Source organism: Vidua macroura, chromosome 2 (assembly GCF_024509145.1).
Source record: "Vidua macroura isolate BioBank_ID:100142 chromosome 2, ASM2450914v1, whole genome shotgun sequence".
Taxonomy (NCBI): domain Eukaryota; kingdom Metazoa; phylum Chordata; class Aves; order Passeriformes; family Viduidae; genus Vidua; species Vidua macroura.
In genome coordinates this window covers 106124870-106150580 of record NC_071572.1, presented here as the reverse complement: position 1 = coordinate 106150580, position 25711 = coordinate 106124870, and the positions used below count along the sequence as shown (strand labels likewise).

At 36.9% G+C, this 25711-nt stretch overlaps 1 long non-coding RNA gene across 2 annotated transcripts in view; it reads left to right on the top strand.

Annotated features, from left to right (window-relative positions):
• Window positions 1-25711, top strand: part of LOC128803635 (uncharacterized) — a 217797-nt gene that overhangs the window by 58001 nt on the left and 134085 nt on the right. For both annotated transcript variants that reach the window (XR_008435786.1, XR_008435787.1), the window contains exon 3: window positions 11024-11077. This is a non-coding gene — a long non-coding RNA (uncharacterized LOC128803635). The remainder of the gene's footprint in view (window positions 1-11023; window positions 11078-25711) is intronic.

The window sequence follows — 25711 nt, the reverse complement described above, 5'->3', positions numbered from 1 at the left end:
TGGTTCCTGTGTTTGCCAGGAGCCTTGCCTACCAAACCACAAAGCATTCTGTGCCCAGTTGATCTTCCTTCTAGATGGTAAACTCTGCTTTCAGTGAGAGACTGCAAAGTGGAAATCTCTCAGGCATCATGTGGGATTTTACCAGTTCTCCTGTGAGGAGGATGAGGGAAAGTGGTGCATCTGCAGGGCATGCAGGTAGGCAGTGGTGACTCACCATGCCTTCTGCCTCCTCCCTTCCAGGAGTGGAAATGTGTTAGGAGTAAATCCTCCTCCTGGAAGAGGAGTGAGCAACCACTATGCCACAAGGGCCACACTGGGAGCTGCAGGAAGGGGCTGGAGAGGGATTAGCACCACACTGTCCTGGCAGCCCCTTGCCTCTGGCTTTGCCCCTGCAGCCCCCAGCTCCAGTGAACAAAGGATGAAGATGCAGAAGACAGGAATTTTTCTAAGGGGTGAGCAGCAATGTTTGGGACACAGGAAGCAAGGAGAGGCTTCTGCTGACTGAGCTCCAGCTTTTTCTTGGTGCTAGTTTAAAGTCACACAATCTTTCCTTTTCATTGACTCTGTTAAGGTGGTTTTGTAGATAAATAGGAATCATGGAAAGCTAATTTTATGTCACAAAGATGCAACTGTACTTCTACAAGGACTTTGTGAGTGCTGCAAGGCTGAGTACCCTAGACCACTAGCCAGTGCAAATGTATTGAGGGGGGGTTAGAAGTTAGCTTTACTTTCAGTAGTTTGAGATTTTTGAAAATAGACCAAATTTCAGTGTCTTTGCCATGGGACAACACCAGAGCATCCTGCTGCTGCAAATCCTTACCTTCCAAAATCCCCTTCATTCATCTCCTCCTTTCAAGGTTTTTTGTGCTCTTGGCAACAGATGCACAGGAAATGAAAAGCTTTGCTTCCAGACTATCTTCAAACATGGAGACCAGTTTCTGAAAATCCACTTCTAAAATCTTCAGGTTTTATTGTTTTCTGTGCTTCCCTGCCAAGATCTCCTTGCTGTGGCAAAATACTGCCATCTGTAAGATATATTAAACTAGATACATTTTAGTCTGTTGGTACTTGAGAATACCATGCTTATGGCCTTGTTATGGTTTAAGATTGTGCCAGACTTCAGGGCACACAGAGCCTCATTTTAAATGTTTAGTTGGTTGGGTTTTTTCCCTCTTTTGGTTCAGTGTGATCCAACTTAAAAGCTGCAGCTTGGGACACATCCATAAGTTGGACTAATTTAATCTAGATCTGTTATACATAAATGGACATTGTGGCTCTGATGTGTACATGGAAGCAAGGGATAACATATATTGGTAGAACTGACTTGTCTGCACATTATAAAAGTATAAAGTGTCCCAAGTAGTGAAGCAGTGGTGCCTCTATAGATTCTTATAAAGAATATTTGCTGCTGTAGTATTTATAGAAGCTAATGGATCTCAAGACTTCTTCTTGATCATTACAATAATATTTATATTTTTACACAAAAACCATTTTATGATCATATTAAATGAGTTAGGAACACAGTTATTTCTTCCCTGGAGCACAACTGGCCATTTCTTCCTATTCCTGTGATATAATTTTAAGCTGTTATTTTCAACATTCTTCATATTGCTTAGTAGATTATCAATGATAAAGTGAACTAGATAAGAGATGTTTCAGCTGTGCACAAACCATGCTTTGTTATGGGAACAAGACCAAACAACCAATATAGATGCAGTCTAAGTTGTTTAAAATGACTCCTCATTGTCATTATTTTCATTTTACCTTGAGAAACTTAGAGATTAAATAATAGACTAAGGTTGACTACCTCAATACATGGGATGTGGAAAGTATTTAGTATCAGAGAAGCAGATACCCTGTTTAATAAAGTTGCTGCTATTTGGAAAGAATATTTGGTTTGTTTTGAAGTTCATATAAGCTTGGATATAGAGGTTTTACAGTTTTAGTCCTAGGAAACAGAAATTTTATTTAATGATGTATAAAAACATTTTATCTTCTGAAGTGTTATTGGTTCACTGGAAATATATTTTTTTAAACTATTTTGTCTGCATTAGGCACATGATTTACAAGCAGCGTTTGCCTTCATCACCTTTTCCTCTTCATTCTCCTGTCTCTTCCCCTCACTTCAGCAGACTTACCTGTCTGAGAGAGATAATAATTTGTAATAACTCTATATCTGAAGAGTTGTACTGGCAAAGTCATAGCAGTTACCTCTGGCTGCTATCTCTGTGTAGGCAGTATTTCTTCATGATATAGTGGAGCTATCTCATTTAAACAGACTCAGGTGCCGGGAGAAAATCCCAGTGTTCAGTAAATAAAGTGGGTATCACTGTCCTGAATACAGCAATGTTTAGAATTTTTATTTTTTGCTCCATATTTGATGAAAGCTTTGACAAAGGGTGTTGAACAGTATGGTGTGATGAGACATATTTTCCCAAGGAATTAAGAAGAAATAAGATACTGAAACCAGCATGGATTTTGCAGTTGCTTTGGAATTCTGTACACAAACCACACGTAGCATGTTTCTTTCTTCTCTCCTTTATTCTGGGGTGTTTTTTGGTTTTGTTTTTCTTTAACTGCATATATTTATAACTATAGGAACATCAATTTTTGTATCAAAGACTAAAAAATGCTGCACACAGCAAAATACTACTGGCTAATCAGTTTCTGTCTAAAGGTGTATAGGGGGAGGAAAAGACACTCCATTTTTTGTTTTCAAGCCAGCCAAGATAGCTCATCTATGCACAGAACGTTCCAGGGGCAGCAGGAGAAAATCTACGTACATAAGATTTGCTGAACCCTTATCACTCAGGAAGTGGGAGGAATGGTCTTTAGATTGGCATTCTAGTCTGGGTTATCGGAGACTTAGTCGTGGTTCCTGAGTTATCACAGATATCCCAATGTTAAGTAGCATAAGTAGTTTTCCTATGCCTCAGTTCCCCATCAGGTAAAAATAGGGATCTCTTAAAGGGCTGTTGTGGGCATAAATACCTAAAGCTTGTTAAGTGCTTGGCTTATTCAGTAAGGAAGCTTGTCTAAGTACCTCAAAGCACAGTTTAGGCTGGAATGTGTGCATATGTGGTATCCATGCACCAGGGATTCATTAATATCTTGGGAGACAGAGGCCCAATGAACGTTAGAGGATGGAAATACCAGCAATGCACTGAACTGCTCTTGTGTAAGAACCAAGTGACACCTCTTGGTGGAAGGCAGTTCTTTGAGCTGTGGCTGGAGATGACTAAAGTAGAAAAATATTGAATCGCTTGGTCCAAGGAGATGCCAGGGAATGAGAGAAGGCTCTTATGAAATTTTGCATTGAGGAAGTGGAGGAGCAACACAAGCAAGTACTTTATAAGAGGGAATATTTCTAGAATGGATACTTCTTTTTGGAAGTCAGACATACCAGAACAAAAAATGGAAGAGAATCAGGCAACAGACATAACCACAGAAGCATTTTTCTTCTGGTAGACAATATAGCTCAAGACATAACTGGGAAGTTGGAAAAGGAAAGGGAGAATATGTTGGAGAGGAGGGAGAGAGTAACAGTAGCAGCTACTGAAATATTGACGTCAATTTATTGTATTTAACTAGTGAAACACTAATGTTGTGGATGAAGTTGTGCAGAGGAGGACATCACAGAAGGATCAGAAATCAGAAGATTTATAGTTTGCAGCAAGAAAACCATTTTATGTGAGCAGATTTCTGTATTAGAATAATCAGAAGAAGCATAATTATTGAAATACTTCTCTCCAGCTGAAAAACCTCTGCAGGGAATCTGTCTGTTTTAGCAGAGGAAGAAGGGTGCTCTAGAGATAACAGAGCTCTTTCAAGGTTAAAGGCAGAGGTCACGGTGGTGCTGTAAATTCCACCAGCTCCAGTTGTCTGTGCCGGGCCCCAGGAGAAGACCTCGGGCTGGCTGTGAGAGGGAGCCAGGCTGCCCATGGGCGACGGAACCACGGCTTGTTCCTCTGTCAGGATAGTGCAAAGTGCATCGTAAGTAAGTGCTTGGCCATGGAGGCAACAGGTTCCCGATGCAAAAATAGTTATGGGTGGGGGATGTGGCTTGTGTGGAAAAATACCGAGAGATGAGGCAGTCAACAAAAGGGAAAGCAGCTGGAATACTGAAGCTGTACTGGGAAAGATGAGCTGGAATTTTTCTAAGAACAGATATCAAAATTTTAAGGTAGAGAATAATCTTTAGGATAAAGTGTAAGTACAGAGAGTATCTGACTGGATTTGGAAGATGAAATTTCGAGAATTATCTTTGAGAATGGCAGGGATTGGATGACTTTTTCCTTGTTTTGTGCTTTTCTTTGCTTTGCTAAGACCATTCAATTTCATAGGAAAAAAACAAAAGTACAGAGTGACATGTCATCCCATCAAACCTCCTGTATAACACTATATGCAGATGGATTTGCTAGATGAGGTATTTGTTTTGTTTGTTTGAGGGGGTGAGCAGCAAACAGAATATAAATTTCTCCTGTTTAGTCACACCAGTGAAAAAATGAGCAACTTGGCATTTAGCTGTCAGGTCTATGTACTGTTCCTGTACAAACTGTGTTTAAGAAGGATTTAAGGAAATACAAATGGAGTACTGAAAGCATAAAACATCTGGAACATTTTAAAGATGCACTGAAACATAATGTGATTATTTTCTATTGAGCTAATTATACCTGTTATGAATTTTTTAAAAATTCCACTTTGCAGCCATTGTTTTGTAACTTGTGGCTTTTCTGTTCTTTGACATTCAGCTTTCCATTCATGTGGTATATTGAAAAATGTTACAAGACAAATTACAAAGCTCAACTGAATCAACGCCAAAAATCTTAACCAAGTTGCTCTACTAGATAAATAACTAATATAGTGCTTACTCTTCTGTGGTTTTTTTGGATTCTTTTTTTTTAATCAAAAAGAAATGCTAATGTAATAAGCCAGGGCTGAGCAGGATGTGCTTTTTTTTTTTTTTTTTTTTTTTTTTTTTTTTCCTTTTGAGTATGGGTTCATGGAGTTGCTCTGCACCTATAGTGAGGTATTTAAGATCAGTTTGTGAGCTACTATTCCTGTGTAGCATTTTGTATTCACCAGTCTGGAAGAGGACAGTTTTGTTCCTGATAGCATTTGGATGAGGGGTTTCTTCTCCATGGGAGAACACTTCAGACCCTGGAGAAGTTGCAGGGAACAAGAGGAAAGCAGAAATCTGCTGTTTGCCTACTGAAGGGAGATGAAGAGGGTGATTTCCAGGGGGTTGCCTGGCTGTAGATCTGCTCTGGGTGCTCCACAAAGTAGCTTCCACAGGGAGTGAGCTGCAAGGGATGCTGACTAAGTGGGAGGTGTGGATATGCCTTCCAATCCTCCTCCAAATGCAGTGGAGTTTTTACTTCTCCCTTTTTCCGCTAAAATGGGTTTACAGTGCAATCCAACCCCTAGCAAATATATTAAAATCAATACTACTTTAAATATTTCAGGAGTAAAAAAGACTTAAAAGACTTTGTCCTTTCTTTTTGCAGCAGTGACTGAAACTACTGCTAGCGAAATGAAAACAGTTATATAAGCTTTGTGTTGACAAATTGGTCATTGCTTGGGTACTGTTGTAGGACTCCGACTGCAATTAGCGAAGCCAATGTTTGAGTCTAGTTTTATCCCTAATTTAAGAACTGAAGTGAGCTTGAAGCCTTAGAAAGTAGAATTAAGTTTTACCCCAAATCAGTCATAGTTTGCAAAAAAATTTGAAGAACTCAAATTCATTTAATAAAATATTTGATTCATTTTTCTGTATTATGCTTTTGAGACAACCATTCACAAAATAATTTTTTTTTAGGAATTTGAAAATCCATATGATGAAAATCCCTCTAATAGTTTGTGGTTTTTATCACACAAATGTGAAGGAAGGAAGGAAGGAAGGAAGGAAGGAAGGAAGGAAGGAAGGAAGGAAGGAAGGAAGGAAGGAAGGAAGGAAGGAAGGAAGGAAGGAAGGAAGGAAGGAAGGAAGGAAGGAAGGAAGGAAGGAAGGAAGGAAGGAAGGAAGGAAGGAAGGAAGGAAGGAAGGAAGGAAGGAAGGAAGGAAGGAAGGAAGGAAGGAAGGAAGGAAGGAAGGAAGGAAGGAAGGAAGGAAGGAAGGAAGGAAGGAAGGAAGGGGGGAAGGGGGGAAGGGGGGAAGGGGGGAAGGGGGGAAGGGGGGAAGGGGGGAAGGGGGGAAGGGGGGAAGGGGGGAAGGGGGAAAGAAAGAAAGAAAGAAAGAAAGAAAGAAAGAAAGAAAGAAAGAAAGAAAGAAAGAAAGAAAGAAAGAAAGAAAGAAAGAAAGAAAGAAAGAAAGAAAGAAAGAAAGAAAGAAAGAAAGAAAGAAAGAAAGAAAGAAAGAAAGAAAGAAAGAAAAGAAAAGAAAAGAAAAGAAAAGAAAAGAAAAGAAAAGAAAAGAAAAGAAAAGAAAAGAAAAGAAAAGAAAAGAAAAGAAAAGAAAAGAAAAGAAAAGAAAAGAAAAGTTTGTTTCCTCTCATACCTTACTATTTGCTTGAAATATAAAAAATACCATGGACACCTTTTATTGCCTACAAAATTATCCAGTCCAGGTTTATTAGTATCTGAGGTACTGGTGGGTGACTTCTTCATGGTTTTTTTTTAATTAAATATGACTTCTCAGTCTTTTCAGATTGACCCTGTTCAGCTGGAAACATGCATTAAAAAGGGGTATTTTTTAAAACATTTAAATTCAACGATTGTCAGCATTTTTGATGAAATTTAGAGGATTTTTAAAGCTATTTTTGCATGCACTTATTACCATCTCCAGTAGTATTAACCTTTTCCTCCTGAAATGTGTAAGTTTGTTGAGTAGAGTTACCAGTGTCCTAGGAGCACTGGGGGCACCCTGGGAACACTTGTTAGGTTCAACTGGTTGTATTCTAGGGAACTGCTAGGGATAAAAACTGGGAAAATAAACATCATGACCCCAAGAGTGATGTATCATGGTATATCTGAATCCACCTTGAGAACAGGAACCCGATTCCAAGATGGAAAGCTGTGGGGAGCTGACACAGGGGTTAAAACAGAGACATGCTGAAAGGCAGGAATTTGCAGCTCTCAAAGTTCACTGGACATATTTGTTATTGTGTTTGTAACCAGCCAAGTGTGTTGCTGCTGTAAGGTGTATGAAGCCCATTGCAGTATTATACAAAAAAAAAAAAGGCCATAAAAATACTGTGCAATGAAATCTGTGCTGTCTTGAAATGCCTTGATGCTACCACAAAGGTATTCAACTGTGATGTTTCCTGATTTCCCAGCTTTTTTAAGCAGGCATCTAAACTGATAAATTTCTTTTATCCATGGTTAGGAGGGCAATGTACAAAGCCGTTTATATAGGAAGATTTGAGTTCGTAATAATAAAATAAGGTTGATTTTAATACTTCAAAAAGTTCTTACTTTAATTATCTAGTGTGAATTTCTGTGGGCTCTCTGTTCTTATTTCTTTTCCCTTTTTCACATAAATGGGTGTGGAATGGGATGGAAGAAGTTCAGGCATAATAATGTGCATTCCAGGATTGTTTGTGCTGAGCTGATTTTAATGTCTACAGGACTAGGGTCAGAAAAGCCAGTTTAATTATGTACAAACATCCAAGAGCTAGAGACAAGAACTCAGGCTACTGATAAAAGTAACCCCAGCACAGATGAGTGTTGCAAAATCAAGATCCCCCAGAAACTCAGTTAATGGCATCTTTGTTCCTAACCTGTGACTTTGTAGAAGTCCTGATACTTCAGGTTTAAAAATTAACAATGTGGACCTGAAGTGAAAATAATACTTTGAAAGTGGGGATGAAACAAACTCTTCCCTTTTCATCTTCCCCAATGATTTACAGGCAAACACCACCCCAGGCAACTTCCGAACTTCCATAATTGCATTGAATTCCTTGTTAATTGGGCTTTTCTCTTGCTTTTGAGTTCTTTCTTGAGTAATGCCTGCTTTATAATGACTTGTGTGCAGACAATAAATGTAGAGATTTAATAGGATGAAGGCTGCGGCTCCATATAAAGATATTTAGCCCTTAACTCCCATTGAAATCAATACCTTTCCAATTCTTGTTATGACTTAAAATTAATATGCATAAAATAGGATTATTATTAAATGTTTGAGGGATAAAAAGAGAATAAAAATACTGTTCTCCTCTAAAAGGATTGTGAAAATTGTATCTTTAGAACTGCATGGTAATTGTTCCTGTAACTTGATGCTTTTTACATCATATGTGCTCAATTCAAAAATAAGAATTTGGTGACTGTGTCTGGAAACTAGAAGGGAAACTTGCTTCATTTCTTGCTTGGACATCATCACAAGTAAAAAACCCTGTCTTTCATCAGACTCTTTATGATGCCTGTTCCTCCAGAGCAAGTGGGGATAACAGTTTGTTTGTGATTCACTAGAAGGTAAAGAATTGAAACTATTTTCTCTCAGCAAAGCAGAGATAAGTTGACTAAGGAGGAGTGAGCAGTATCTTTTGCTCTGAAAGAGGTTGTGATGCAATTAATGAAGTGGAGCTGCTGCTTTTTTCCCAGAGCAGAGTCATAGGTTTGAGGATTTTGGCTGGTTCAGGAGTGCTGGCAGCAATGTCAGCATCAGCAGGGATGGGTGGACACCACAGTTCTTAGACCTGGCCAAATCTGCAAATTGCATCCCATCTCTCATGAGTGCTTTTATTCTTGTGAGTTTTCATGCATATCACGTTGTTACTGAAAGGAACAGCAAAAGTACCCAGAAGTCTAACAAGGAAAGAGAGCTTGCTCTCTAATGCTAAACAAATGTAAGGATCAGGGGCATCCGTGCTTGGCACTGGAGTCTAACATTGAGGCTGGTGAGACATAACTGGTGACCTAATAACAGTCAGGAAAAAAGGGAGGTGAACAGTCAACAGCAAAGGCTGTTGACTTTTAGTGCACATAGTGATAGTCCTTCTCAGGCAAATGGGGCTTTCTTAAACAGAACAGATTCTGGTTATGTTTTCTGTTGGTTTTAGATTTGGGGTGTTTTTTTTGGTTTGTTTTTTTTTTTTTTTTTTTTCATTGTAGTTCTAATTCCTATGTAGGACCTCAGAATAAAGGATTATTAAGCAAATCTTGCAAAAGCACACTCACCAGTTTATTTTATTCTTCATCCCATCATCAGTCGTCTTTTCCCTGTTTTGCATTTGCTCAAACACTTGCTGTTAAACTGTTTCCCTGCTATTAGATCTGAGCAGAGAAACTGTTTTATCTACAGTCCAATGCTGCAAACCCAATAACAGGGCTGTGGTTAGGACTCAGACAGTAAGTCTTTCTGAAATGAGATAGATGTTCTCAAAAGTCACAAACAAGCAGATGGCTGAGGAAATTGTGAGGACATGACCCTTTCAGTTCAAAGTAGTCTGACCTAAATCATAGATTCTGAATTAAGATAAACTAGCCTGACTGCATCAGGAAGATGCTAACATAACAAGAGAAACCTTTATTTTAAATAATATATACTCTAGGCTTTGCTGAATACTAGGCTGATTTGATAGGGTTTGCATGTTATCTGTACCTTTTCTTGTTGCTGTTTGTTGGTCTATTCCAAAATTCTCAGCATCATGGTCAGTAGTTTCCCTTTTAGTGAGAGAAGTAAGGCATGTTGGCCAGCACACATGCATGGAATGATGTTCCATATGGCAGAAACTGCTGTCTCAGGTGGCTGGTAGAGAGGTGAAAGAACTGTCTTTCTGTCTCACCATAATCCTTTTTGAGTCTTTTGTTGACATTGTTTTTACACTTCCAATTATAAAACTCAGTTTCCAGAATCCAGGATTGAAACTGTGTTTTTTCTTTGGTGTCAATAAAGGTCTGGTGAAACACTCCCAGAAAACCCTTCTGTCACAAGAGTATAAAGAAAGGATGGAATGTGCTGTCAGTTATTCCCTGACCTTGAGGAGGATCATCTGCATCTTCCAGCACTGGAACTTGTGATAGTGGTTGGCAGATATCATTCTTCCTAACAGAATTTCTGAAGATTATATCCAATCCAAACACACTTAGATATTTACTTACAAAGAAAATTATTTGCAATGTACTCGGTGTTTGTTTGCTACTGAAACCTTTGAGCAGGGCCTTGAATATATAAATTCTGGTACAATTTTGAGTCCTCTGCAAAAAATGAGTCCATGTGACCCAAATTAAGTATTCAGTTTTCAGTCTGATTTCTTGGCATTGAGGAACTCATCTGGGACAATGTCATTCCTGCAAAAGAATTTGCTGAACTTGAGTTGTGTAGTGTTTGTAACACAGTTAAAGCATTCATTATTAGAATATATGGACCATAGCAAAATTATCACTGTTTTTTCTATGAGGATTTGAATAATACTTATTTAATGTCTCTCCAGACCACAGGTCAATCAGCGAAATTTCACAAAATATCAGTGCTTGAACTTCTTGAATGTCTGTTTCTGAATAGGCTGAAGAGGAGTTCCTGTGGAAATACTGTGTGACTAAGTAATTAAGAACTGTAGCATATTCTGTACTCATTGAAGTAAAAGTTGCTCAGGAAGGCTAAAAATTCAGCATTTTTTGATGTTAATATTCATCGTATAACAGTCTTAACAATGTTCTTTTGACATTATATTTATTTGAAATACTAGAGAAAGTAAAGTAACTCTGTATATTTCAGTGCCCTGAAGAACATTTAATGAGAAATACATGCCTTTTTTTTTTACCATCTGAACATCTGAGTATCCTTTATAATGATAGTTATATATTTGGATTTGAATAAAAATATAAAAAAGTTGATACCACCTATGTAACAGATACCCTTAAACCTTCCTTTGAATAGCATGGTTTAGTTCTGTTTATAAGTGTAATCCTGCCACACAGTCAGGAATCTTCTGAACAAACCAGGACCTGCTAGATTTTAAAAGGCTTTTCATTTAGAATGATATTGCAGTTTCTATATAAGGATGACCACTCATTGCTACATTTTTTCATCAAAAATATGAGAGAGATAAATAAATTATAATGAAGCTTTTTTTCCTCTTTGCAGGTTTCTTTTACAATATGTTCTGCTCCAGCCAGTGAATTTTGTTTAACTGACCAGGTAAGCAAATACGCATAGTCTTTTTTTTTTTTTTCAGAAAAAATGTTTTCCAGACATTTGGCAACTAATTCTGAGAGATTGGTGTTCTGAATTGTTGGATAAAATTTGCAAAATCTATTATAAATATATTAAAAAAGCTTTTGTTAATTCTTCCTTTGAAGAACTCAAAACCAAAACAGTCAAAATTTTAAGAGTTCTATCATTTCAATTAGGAAATTTATCACATTTTCCAGATGTTTGAACTTTTATTGTTTCTCTCCCTTCTTTTATTTTCTCCTCGTTTCCTCACATTTTGCATTGATATTTATGGGCTTTTTTTTTTTTTTTTTTTTTTTTTTTTATCAAAATCTTACAAGTGGAGCTTTTCTTTTGCTATCAATTTCCCTCTACCTACCAGTATTTCAGCATTGCAAACAAAACCATGTGCTTGGAACTCAGGGATGTATTTTAACACCATGGGAATGGCAAAGCAATGCTCTAGTGACTGTTGAAAAGTAGAGATGGCTTTGGAAATTTATAAACACCATTTCTGAAATTAACAAAATACAATTGAGAACTTTATGAAATTACAGGTTTCTGGTGATCTTGTTTGATTGGTATGAATAGAATTGAGGTAAAGCACCAAATTACACTCTTGCTGTGCCTAGGCTTGTAGGCTGAATTCTGTGTTTTACCTGTGGAATTTCAGTTTGGCTGGCTGTTGTTGTTGGTAGTTTGGAGAAAACATGGTTTTTGTCCACCTCTTTTATAATTATGAGGGCGTTGGGCAATATCATTTACATGCAGTGCACTTTAATGTTGCCTACACACATTTGAAAATTTTTTATCCTTTTTTTTTAATAGAATGATGTGGATAAAATGAATTAAAGTTACTATTTTGGATGGAATATTATGTTCACAGTATATAGATGAGGTTTGCCTTAGATTAAAAGTTTTTGTGGTTTTTTATAGGCTTATCTTAGCCGTGGCTAGAATAACCAAATACAGCCAAAATAATAAATAAGATCACTGTGTTCCTTTGCAAGTATTTTTCTTATTTTATGTAAAAATAGTCCATTGCTCTACCTTTTTATCAGTTCTGTTAATCTCACCTTTAATTTAGATAAACTGTTCTTTGATCATCCTCTCATTATTCTAACTTCTTGACAGTGGGTTTTTCTGTGGTGCTGCCAACACTTAAAAAGCTTTCTTTCTTCTTTCAGTTCTTCTTCTTTCAGTTCACCAAGGAGAAATTTTATCCCTTTGGATCTTCTCCTGAAATTTTTTTAGACAAATTGCTCCCAATACCTTTTATGTCCTTTAAAAAAATGGATATCTGCTTCAGCCTGTGCTGCCTTTTGGGTGCCTAGTGCTAGATTCCTGGGTTTTGTTTGTACATTAGTCTGCAATCACCCTTGCAAAGAAGGAGAAAATCCTGGTTTAAAAATCCTAGTGACTACAAATGTTAGTCTTAAGAACTTTACAAAAGAATTTCATATTAAAAGTTTGGACTACTGATCAAAAAACAAAAGCAACAACAACAACAAATTTTTTTTCACCCCCAGCATCTGGGCTTTTTCTGGATCTTTGGCATATCCAAATTAGTCATTTCTCCAAGATTCATTATTCTGGTATTTTATTACGATATTTTGTTCAAAATGTTGCTAGATATAATTATCAACAATAAATGAATCCATTTACTTTACCAGCTCTATAAAAAAGATGGCTGTTGATATTATCTGATTTTTTTCTCCTTATATCAAGATGTCTTCTGCAGAATTTGTCATGGTGTTTGCCTTACAGATATAAATTGTAATGAAATTGTAATGCTTTGATTGATTTGGAATAATAATTGTTTTATTTATCAATATGAGATATCCAAGAAAACAAATCATTATGGCTTAAATAGCTAATTTAATTTATTTTGAACAGCCTCTCTTTAAATATCATTAATCATTTTTCTGAAACAAAAATCTGTGTAATTTAGAAAGATTTCCCCAAATATGTCTTTGACAGGACAATTTTTAAAAATTATTTTAATAAAAAGAGTGAAATAAAATTCATCATCAAAACGCTATTTTCTGTGAATAAATTACTTTCTCCCACCTCATCCCTACACCTTCCATACTTTCTTTCTTTGGCCACCACTCTCAAAAATTGCTTGGTCTATGTATCTGGCAGTCAGTGACATTTTTTTTCAAGGAGCAAAGTCCAAAGGCAGAGATTAGATCCTCCAAAAAAGTTTCAAACAAGATGGACAAGCTCAAGAAGTGGCCCAAGATGATCTTTGAGATCCCTTCCAACCCAGGCCATCCTGTGATTCTATTTTACTTTGTACTTTTCTCTCCTTACTGACTTTGTTTATGGCCTCCTTTGCCCTTAATGCTGATGCTTGTAGGCTTTCTGAGTTATAAAAAATGAGCTACAATGGATACTTCTGCTCCATGAGCACAATATATCTTCGTACTCTGTATGTTTCCATGAAATAATTGCAGTATTGTGTAATATACAAATATGCAATGAACATGTCTGTGTGGAGTAACAGGCTTGGCTCAATCAGGTGATGATCAGCAGCTCAACATGGAGGGCAGTGCTGGTCTTTAACACTGGTACTGAAATGCAAGCTGATTTGGCACCTTTCATTTCTCTTTACCAACTTAAAATGTGAGTCAAAGTATTCTAAAGATTATTCAGGTTTTTTGATGAGTCCTCGATTCTGTTGATATTTGTGGGGTAGGATGCTGTAAGCCCGCAAGGCTGCCGGTGACTGCGACACTGGGTTGCTGTTGCAGTACTGTCCAAAAGCAGAATTTTCCATATGTATTTGATAAGCAACAATTCTTACAAGAATTAACACTCTGACAAATAGCTGTATTTTAAAGTTTGTCAGGCTACTGGCATTCTCAGAGGCTTTGAAAGCCATCTTATAATATGGTTACAATGTTATTCCACAATTTCTATGCAGTACACAAATTGAGAACCAGAAATTATCTATAATATAGAAAAATCCAACAGGAAAAGGCTTACTTTTTAATTTTTTAATTTTAAATCTTTTGAACTGGTGGCATCTTATATTTTCATTTCAAGGAGTAAATTTGGGTTCTGTATGAAATAATAAAAGCTCTAAATAACTATTTTGAGGCAAAAATATCTTAGAAGTGTATTCCATATGAGCTCTGATAAATGGCATAGCAATTTTTTCAGAATTTTTTTGTACTCCAACAGTGCCTCTTTGAAATATTCAGAGCTTTGAGCAAGTTAGGACTATTGTAGCACATCAAATTACTGGCAGATACAGAATAAACTCTAAGGAACAGCCATTGTAAGTAAAAATTGGATTCACAGTTTTCACAAATGGAATCTGGTTGCCAGTGTTACACTTGAACAAAAACACAGGATTCACCTAATTACTCTCCACTCAGGTCTCAGATGCATAAGGAGATTTATTAACAAGCTATAAACCAAAAGGCATACAAGCTGGAATTAAATAAACCACTGGTTCTCTATTAATTGTGCTTCACTTAAACCTCCTTGTAAATACCTGGTCCTGGCTCTCTCAGAAACCCAGTTCTAGACTTATGAGCCCCACGTTTCATGTCATGTGGTGGTTTCTGTACTGCTGTTTTTCAGAAGTCTTGTATGGCATAAAACTGTGTGTTTGTTTCTGTGCACAGGGATGACTTTCATACAGAATTAGTACAGATGAAATCATTTCAGTTTACCCCTGAAAAATTAGCAGCCATAAAAGCAGGAGTAGTGTCTTCACCAAGTCTAGGGCTTTGCACACATTTGTACTCAAAATTCCACAAATCTCTGGGTGAGTGCAAAAAGTCCATTAAAAGGCAGCACTTTTATTGTTAAAAAAAATGCAATTTCATTCATTTGACTAAACATTTTGACTATTGAAAATAACTTAATGCAGAGAAAGTTTCCGTAATGCCCAGAAGTAAATAATCTTCTGTGCCCTTTGTTTTAATTGGTGACAAGGACATATGGACATGTGCATTTTTGAGAAAGGCTTAAATTTGTTAGAAGGGCTGTTTCTTTTTCAGCTTGGGTGTGCAAGAATATGAACTTTACTACTAGTGATTATAAAAAGCTCTCTTGAGGGTTTTGCTGTTGTGGCATTTCAGTTTGCTAAGAGGGTATTTCTCTTCAGTTTATATCAGTAATGGAAGACCCCAGAACTGATATTAACTTTCCATTTACAATTTTGTTTGCAGTATTTTTATTTAATTAGTCCTAAATTCACTTGCATTTTCATTTCTTATGTAGCAATATCTGCTGGTCAGCTATACTGAATCCTGGGGATGACTTGTATGGCAAATCTCTCCAAGTTTTTTTCTACTCCTGAATTACTTTCTTCAGGGTGTTAGCAGACATAACCTCCCTTTTCCTAGCAGGAGGTTATCACCAGAAATTCCCCCTCACTTTGGTCACTCGTTTGATGTGTGCTGAGTCAGATCCTGCACCCACACAGTTAAAACACAACTTTAGTTTAGATGGACCCAGCCCCTCCTGCCCAGATCTCACCCTGGCAGGGAGAGGAGCCTCCCTTGAAGAATAAAAGTGGTGTGTGCTTCACTCCTTGGGAGGGAGCTGGCTAGGAAAGGGAAATCCAGCCTTTATTCCTGTATCAGGGCTGTTGTTCCTGGCCCACTGTGTACTTGAGAAGTCAGGATCCAAACCCCCGTCTCCCTTCAAGCAGCTCTGCCACTTTCCTTTCTTAAAAGAAAATGAGATTTTGAGATCATTTGGAATTAAATATGAATCTTGGAATTATAGGTTCTGATGGGTGTGGAGTATGTGGTGTCACTATTTGTGCTATGTCTGTCGACCTGGGAAAGCCTAACCATAGAGTCTTAAGCTAACTAACCAACTGAAATGTTTTTAATATTCCTTATGCAAAGTTCCATACAATGTTGTCAGCGTATGCATATAGGGGCTCTGCCCTTGGAGCTCCATCCAGACAGAGCAGGCCCTTGTTTTCAGAAAAGGCAGATTTTGATAGATCTTTGTATGAGCACAGGAGGCCACTTGCAGGGTCAGGCTCTCAGCAAACTTGGCAACTCTTTTTCTCCTGCCATCAGTCTTGCAAAGTTTGATAATTTCATTAATGCTTAATCAGTTGGGTGTGAGTATGAAAGAACTCCTCCTTTCATGCTCTCTTTAACTTTGTATCCTTAGTAGTTAGAGAGGATGTTTTCAAAGGCTCATTCTAACTTCAGACTTCAAACAGTGTTTATAGAAGAAAGAATAGCCAAGACTCAAAAATAAGTATTTCCTTTTTTTAATGTCATCATCTATGCAATATTGTTACAATCATTACTACAAGGAGAAAGAAGTCTGAAAAAATAATTTCACACCTTTTAAACAATTGTAAAGCAAGTTTTTAAGGCAATTGCTTTTTATGCCTTTTTTCTTCATTCTGTATTTTCTTATTTTCATAAGGAAGTAGCAAATGAAACATAAATTCTTGGTTACCTGAAGTGTTAAGATTTCAGTAGAAACACCTCGTTGATTTCATTCTGTAGAGCTTCCAATCTACTTTTAGAAATTAGTCAGACATGTAAAAATAGGATAGTGTATGTGATTTCTTTTCCTCAAATATCTCCAGGCAGTAGAATGTCAGAAGTTACAGGAGCTGAGAGCGACAAGCCTCATCTTGGAACAGCAGAGATATAACTATTGTGGTTTTGGCATTTTCTCAAAGTGAATAACTGGATGAGATACTAACTTGCTTCATTTTTACAGCATCTTAAAACTGTCATATGTCCAAAGGCTTAGTTTTAAGTAGTTTTTCCTGGAACATTTAAGGGAAATTTCATCTAAATATACTTACATTATTATTTTGTAGTTTAAACTGGTATCTTCAGGATGCTATTTTTATAATTGCATCTTTTAGGTCTGAAGTTTTTTTGTTAATTTTCATAATATATAGCAAGAATGAACAGCTGTTCTACAGTTTTCTTGTGATTTCCCAACAGTTTCATTTTTCTAACCCTCTCTGGGGATAGTTTTCACACAGTATTGACAGCTTTGTTTTCTGATCTACTTGAATGAAATTAAGTAAATAATAAGGAAGAAAATTCTAGAAAGGATGAGGAGGAATGGCTTTATAAAAATGAGTTAAAATATTTTCCAACATTTTTACATCTGCCCTGTTGGAAAGACCAACAGCTATAATAAATTAAATAAGTGAGATTATAGAATTTTTTCTGCCAATTTTCTTTTAAGATGTTAATATGTCCTAAAGATTCTGTATCCTATCAGCTTACAATTGTTTCAAAACAAAACAAAATGCTTTTTTAGCAGGCGCATCTCATTCTTAAATAGAAACTACACTGTGAAGAAATTAAGTTCTGAGGAAGTTGCTTATCTTACAAAGGGAAACATATGAAAGCCAGTGAATGACAGATTTACAGGTCTAAATGTGCTCCCCATGTGTCATTCTGAATACCTAAGGTGGCAGGGACCTGCTAGAAAATAGTGGTGTTCAAATTCATGCTCATATGTGTTCCTTAGTCTCCTTGACTCTCAGTGACTGCAATGTTCTCTTCATGCTTTTAAGGGTAAACAGAGTAGAAACCTTAAATATTGCAGGGTGGTTTTGCCTTTAATGGTGTAACATGTAGTACAAGAAAAACATCATGGATTTTTCAGCCTGGGCTTACAGGATTTGTGGTACAATTCCTGCTTTCCACTGCAAATAGGTATCAAACTAAAGTCCAAAATGCCACTGTATAGAAGAGAAGGCTTTGTTCAGATTGATAATGAGATCAGACACATACATCTCTGGGGTTTTTTGTCTATTTCTACTGAGCATTGAACTGTCTGGACACAACCCTGTGCCATGTGCTCTGAGATGACCTGGCCTGAGCAGGGGGCTGGAGCCAAGTGACCCACTGTGGTCCCTTCCAGCCTGACTCATTCTGCGAATAAAAAGCGTAATATTTTTAAAACTGGAGAAAAAAAATTGCAACCATATTTCACATGCATCTAATGATGTACTTCCTAGGGAAAAGCAGAGAGTGCAGAATGGAAGAGGTAAAAATGTGCAAGGAACTATATAACACCAAGCACTAAGGGCATATATGGAGCACTGTGCTTTGCTTTATTGTTCTTCATCACTGAGGTTTTTTGTTTGAGTTTTTTTTTTTTAAGCTTCTCAGTCCCATTTCCAAACTGTTCTCTTCTCCTTTCTTTCTCACCTCTTCTGCAGGTTGAAACAGACTTTGGACTTTGAGTCCTTAGATAGCAGGTATTATCCAGAGGAAGAAGAGTAATTTAAGAAACAATATATTTGAGGAAGGGGCAGAAGGTAGCTTGGGACAACCCTTCATCTGGCAAGACATGGTTTCCTAGAACAGAATGTGTTTGGGGGTTTTTCCCCAAAATCTTTGTGTCTATCTGGGTTGTCTTGTTTTTGAGTCACTTGTTAAATTGAGACTCCAAATGTCTATGATAAGGAGATGCAAGTGTGCTAGACTGGGCCCATTGAATGTACAGATGCTAGACTTACTGGGAGTGACACTGTGAAATTAATATGTACACACTGCAATTTAAAGGATAATATTATGCAAATATTCCTAAGCATAACATGTTAAAAAGTAGTTACATTTTAGACACATCCATTAATATTTTCTCTTGAATATCAAGTACTTCCTCCCACCTGCCATCTCTTCCATGTTTTCACATGCTATGATGTTTAAATGTCATAAAGCTGTCATAACTCTGTGACTAGGCTTTTTAGTAAGTAGAATCTAGCACAATCTGCATTTATATTGTGCTCAGCACTTTAAAAACAGATTATGCATTTCAAGCAGTACCAAAAAGATATATTTTTAGTAACTTTTTCTTTCTATGGTGCAGATTCTGAATTGCTTTTCTGTTTCTAGCATACAGCACTACTATGTTTTGCCCCTAAGCAGCATATGGGGGGAAAAAACCAGGCTTAATGGTTCATTCTGTCCTGCTTGTACTCACACTTCAGACTTACATTTATGCATAGGATGATGCCACTCACTTTGGAAAAGAAGCAGCAATTCTAGGAGCTCAGGCTTAGGCCATGCCTTCTTACTCCCCACCCCAGCCAGTCTCACATAAACATACATCCTGTCCATCTTAGTTTGTGAACTGTTCTTAACACCTGGATTTGAATGCCATAATTCCATACAACAACTAAGCAAGCAAATGAATTGCCAAAGTTTGCAAACAAGCACAGCATTTGTAGAATCTTGGTAGCATCTGAAAGTCAATGGTTTATTTTTTTGATCAATGCTGCCCATTGATCATACTGCACTGTGCCCTGAGGTGCTGGGGTTTCTTGCCCCCCATTTGTTAACCTATTTTTATTACAAAGTACTGAAGAATATTGTTCTTGTTCTGTTCACATGGACATTCTAGGCTTCAATTCACGTGTATTCTTTTAGACAAATTGTATCAAAGTAATTGTATTTAACAACACCACATTGCTTTGAATTAAGAAATGAACTGGCAGTGGAGAAGTCTTGCTTAGAGACAAATTAACCAGCAGACTTGCCTATAAGCATGTAGTTATAATGACAATACTATGAAAATATCACCAGCATGGTTAGATATAATAGGATTTTCAGCTTAAGCAGGATAAATATTACCTTTAACACACTTAAAGTGCATGAATTTTATCTCTGAACCTAACAAAATATATTATGTGGAGCGTTACATCTTCTAGTGTTTCTCAATAAAAAAATTGTTAAAAACGTACTGATCATGAACCTGCTTATTCCTCTAGGAAAAAAACAAAAGGTACACTGGAAAAAGCACAGAGATTCTAAATAAAAACAAATAAATTTATTCTGTGCAAACACCTACAAAATATTTATTTAATATTATTGTAATTATGTAAAGCATTTGATAGATATCTACATGTAGGATATAGATAAAATATTATTACTTAGTTTAAACTTTATAATCTATTATCTTAATTCAAAGAAATGCAAAAAAATTTATTATATATATACTGAGATTTCTTGTTTTGTACTCCAATTAGAAAGTAGGAATCTTTAGGGACAGCTATCAGGCGAAGTTAAAATATGATAGAAATCTAGATCATTAAGTACATTTGTCACTCCGAAGAGAGAAGAGCAGAAAGGACGAAGAAAATACTTGGATTAGATTATATTGCAACAAGAAAATGTAAACATAAATAAGAAGAGCAAATGGACCTCTCTAATCCAAATAAAACATTTTAACAATGAGAAATTATGAAATACAGACTACATGGATTATGGAGCAATATCTTATGCCTGAACACAACTTCTTGAACAGTAACAAGCAGATAAATTACACTTCATATTAGAATAAAAAATAGGTATTTGTGTGGTTAAATGTTTGAATGGCAATTAAATATTCCTAGAAGTTATCAATATAATAGACTTGATTATATAGAGGAAAATAATTTCTATTAATGATGCTGTAATTGAAATACTACATCACAGATGTACTTCCAGAAAATAACTTCCTTCAGAGCACAAAAATCCAACTTGGGAGCGAAGATCAGAATGAACAATGATTTACTTTATTCCATATAGGTTATTATACTGCTCTTATCATGATAATATCCGATTATTGTCTGGTGGTGCACAACACTGTGCATTTGTTCCTTAGCACTCATTGCAGGATGTAAGCTTGGGGGAAGACAGAGTAGGAAAAATGTGAAAACTTGCTTAAATATTAAAATATTCTGCATGTGTAAATACTAAATGAGAGGAGGAAAGAGCAATATTGAAAATTATATCTAATTGGGTGAAAGAAAACACACTGACATGTGCTGGCTAACACAGCAAAGAGTTTTGGAAGTTTAGGCTATCAAGAGGTTGATGTTTGATCCATGAAGGTTGGTACAGGTTGGTATCTGTTTCAAGAGTAGCTCAGAAATGTCTGACAGATTGTTCAAAGGTATTCCAACCTTCAGAAAATGCCAGAATTTTCAACTCTCGGATTTTAATCAACTCAATATTTTATTTGGAAAGGAACAAAATTTCCAGAATGTAGTATCCTTTTATCTCTTCTGTGAGATTGCTCCCAGGGCAGGTGTTTTGGAGCCCCTTTGGTAAATGCTCCTGTCTTCAGAAAGGATTGTTGAACCTGGGAAACCTGTGAACTTGTGTTCTCACCAAGTGATGCTGCAGAGGTACCCAGACAAGCAGAATATACTCAAAGAAAGTTGTATAGGGAGATTAAGCAAATTCAATTAAGCTACAAAAGAAAAAGAAATAATAAAATAGAAAAAAATTAAGAAAAAAAAACCAACAAAACAAACAAAAACCTAAAAAACCAAAACTATAACCAACCCAAACAAACAAGAAAAATCAATCTGCCCCCCAGAAAAATCCCACAAAAACTAAACTGTGCCCAGGAAAAAAAAGAAGCTGAAAATATATAAGCAGTCGGGCTGAGAGGCCTCTGTAAGTAAACACAAGCTAGAAAGCTATGGATTAGAAACATATTAAAACATTTGAAAGGACTCTTTCTATCAAATATAAACTGAGTTCTATGATATTTAAAAAACCTCTGCAACCCTGATGCATTTTTGTGTCAGTTTCTGCAGGAAGGTGCAAGAAAATTTTGGGTTATAGTAATTGTTTCGATGAAGAAAATTTCTGAAGAATTCCTAAATTTATGTATTTAAAATAACCATGCACAGTATGTGTTAAAGAAATGGCCAACTAATTAAATGGATAATTCTTCACATGTATCAGACTTTGATATTAATTGATCATTTTATTTTAATTCATGTCTAATTGCTTACAAATCTGTATTTGCAAAATGAGCCTGAAGCATATTAGGAACAGGGTGTCCTTGCATAGTTTTTATTTTGTGTCACAGGTCGTTTTGTAAATGTTGCAACTGTGTTTCACATGGCCATTACAGAGTTCAGAGTTATGTCAAATATCAAATGGATGTTTAATATTGCAGATTTTCTTTAACTAGAAAGGGTGCAGGATCTGAAATGCCACTGTTCACCCTGCTGTAAGTTTAAATCAGAAAATAATACATGGCTGGGACTTAGTCCCAGGTATCATATAAAAACTCTACTGAATTTTTACCCAAATTAGTTTATGGATAATCATGTTTTCACAAATCCTGAAAAGGATATCTTCCTAGTTGTAATAGGAATTATTTGCTGATTTGAGTGAACTGAGATGTTTAAGTGGTCAGATAAGAGCATTTTAATTCAGAATATAGGTGGAAAAGGCATTCACATCTGGGCATGTTATCAACAGGTAGCTGCATCACAGTTTTTAAGCATCATATGTGTATAGTACCTCTAGGAACTCAGTTTGACCTTACCTGAAGCTGGACTGGTTTCTGCATAAATGTTTTTGTAGTCTTTATGATTTACATTTCACAATGTAAATTTTTTTACATATCAGTAGTAGAATCTGCTTTCTCAACTGCAGCAGCTTATCAATCGCTCTTCCTATCCAGAAGTGAGTTTTCTTAGTTGCAGTTTCTTACAGTACTACAGAGGTGCAATGCCCAATGCCAAAATGTATTACTTATCTGTAAAGAGCTTTAATTTTTTACAGCACTCACAAATCCATCCTAGTCTCTCGTGTCCTCTGCTCCATAACCTAATTCTCCTAATTCCAAAGAAGGCTTCATGAGAGAGAGACGGGGTGTGAGAGAGGCGAAGTTTTTATTCTCTCATGCACTACTCAAGAGAGCAATACATGCATTTCATTGACAAGCAGTATTTTCACAGGGGTTCTCTGACTACACACATGTCTGAGTGTACACACACACGCTACAGAGGAGCTCAGGATGGACCAGACATCTGTAGAAGAGAAGTCACTGCTGGCAAGTAACTCCCCAATGCTCAAAGTAAATGGGGGCTTGGTCATACCACATTCAGTCAAAAGGTACTTTTTGGAAAGAGTTGCCAAAATAAAGAAAGTAAATACTTTGTTATATACAAAGTTGCAATCTGTAATTTTTCTCCCACAGGAGAAAAAAAAAAATCAGAATGAAAATCACAAAGAGGTTACAACAAAACAGCACTGTGTTAGGAAGCCTTTTTTGATGAAAATGCTATTTCTTGTGATATGCTTGGTTTACAAACACTTCATGATTAGGATTTACATTTTGACTGAAAATGCATACAAATACTATATTAATTTTCTTTCTCATTATTAGGTATTTGTAGTATGTTGCCAAATCCTTTGAGAGCAAAGCAGTCCTTAGGCTTATTTATTTAGATTGGTGGTGTATCTCAGGCTTTTCATTAGGCATCCAAACATACAGCTATGTCCTGAGCCGGAAAGATTGCTGATACTTTTGAAGACAGATAGAAATGGAGGAGGAAAGTCAAGTAGACACTGCTCATGTGAAAAACAAATTTTTGCCCTGTAGATAAAGAGGCAATTTATTAGGAGATCCTCCACATATATAGGAGAAGCCACTTGGCCAGTTATTTGAAACTAGCCAAGTTGTCAGTAGATACCAGCATAAGGTAATGATCTGAGGTAGACAGTGACGTATTGACAAATGCTTTGGTTCATCTTAATGTTATATGCTACTGTTTTGATCATCTCCAAAGACCTCAATAAAGTATTTTAAGGAAATTTACTGCACAAATTCTTTGTTTACATAATAAAACCCAATATCTGATTTTAAGGCTTCCATACTCAACAAAGACTTGCTCACATTGGATGGTTCTTATAATTTCATTAAGGCTAATTGTACAGATTAATTGTACAGATTAACTCTTACAAGTATAAGAGTTTGCATGATTAAGGCCTAGAGACATTATACAGCCTGACTCCTCTCCCAGAGCATGGAACAAAAGGTTCATCATGGGACATAATGTATGAAGACAAGATTTCTGCATGCTCTGTGTGAAGCATTACATTCAATCAGGTATATATAGTTCAAATTAATACAGGATATTGGCATTCCCTGTGAAAGTTTATTTCTCTTGAACTAGGAAAAAATTATTTACTGTGAGGGTGATGAGGCACTGGAACACATTGTCCAGAGAAGTTGTGGCTGCCCCATCCCTGGAAGTGTTCAAGGTCAGGTTGGATGGGGTTCTGAGCCACCTGGTTCAGAGGAAGGCATCCCTGCCCATGGTACAGGAGCTGGAATGAGATGAGCTTTCGATGATTCTATGAATTCACCCATCCCATGACTATTATTAATCCTCTGAGGACAGAACTAGATTCTGCTTGCAGAACTTAGCAGCATTTTGACTAAGGGGACTGTTGCCTACATGTTGCATTCTGCTTCTTTCCTGCTAGATAAAAGCTATCCAGAAATGCATTCCAGAAATCCGGTTGCTCGGTTTCATGCTCTGTGAGCACTGGTTACCATAGTGTTTTAGAAAAATACTTTTTCAGGAAGCAGAAGCATAATCAAACATAGTCCACTGGAGTTGTGGTGAATGAATGAACCATCTGTTAACAAATAGAAAGCAATGCATTTATAGATTTAATGATCAGTAAACTTTAATTTCCTGCTACAATTAGAAAAGTATAAAAAAGATGGCATTTCAGTAAGTCCAGAAGTATTCCTCTAGGCACCCAGCAACTACCAACCCTTTGAATATACCTCCTTATGATTGTCCTGTAACTGCTGTAAACTGACTCTCTTCAGCAACCAAGTCTTTCTGGAAAGCAAACCAGACAGTTCCCTCTGCCCAAACTGTAGATTCCTCTGTAGATACCTATCTCTGAGCCACTGGAACAAGCCCTGCCTCCCAGTTATTAAGCCAGGATATACCCGGTACTGATCAAAAAGTGTCATATTCATACTGGATTCCTCTTGTCCAAATTTTACTTTACATATTTTTGTTGTAATGAAAAAATGCAAATCTTTTACTTTGATCCCAAAGACCTAGGTTCTGTGCAAGTTTAACATAAAAACCCTTTAATGTTCTCAAATTCATGCAGGCTGTGTAAGCTAGTGGTTCAGGATTCCAGACAGAAGCTGAAAGGCAACTGAGGAGTCTTGTCACAATTTGGAACAAGAAATAAAGGTCTTCTACTTATAACTAGGAAAGAAAAAACCTGTCATTTAGGTACATGATGCTTGTTGGTCCTCTGAAATCTCCTTTGTGCTGGTCATTCATCCAGTGCTGAAAATTTCAAACCAATGACTAACCTAATGTGCTGTCTGGTTTTAGTTAATGGTTCGTCATGTTTCAGGTTCTTCAGTGCCGGAGTCTTCCCCGGATTTGGGTGACTCCGGATGGTGGTAAAGTCTCTCCTCCAACCCGTGCCTTCAAAGAAAGACTCAGTAGTCTTCAGTCGTCCGGTCTCAAGGCAGTTTATTGCATATTATCTCAAGGCACACAGACTCCCTGACATTGTCCCTGACTCTGTCTGTCCCCGTCTCTGGCTGTCCCCGTCTCTCGCTGTCCCCCTCTCTCCTCCCCGAAGGGAGGGTGCCATCTTTTATATCACACATTACGTATTAGGTGTTTATAGTTTTTTCCCAATGCCTACTACCTATGTTGAACAGTGACTTTCTACTCTAAACCAATCTGTGAGTGCCAACACCACCAAGAACATGGGGAATAGGAAGAAGAAAGAAGGAGGACAGGGCACGCCCAAATCCCTCCATCTTAGAACCTCTGACCCCCATGTACAAACCTCAGACCCCCCTGTACAA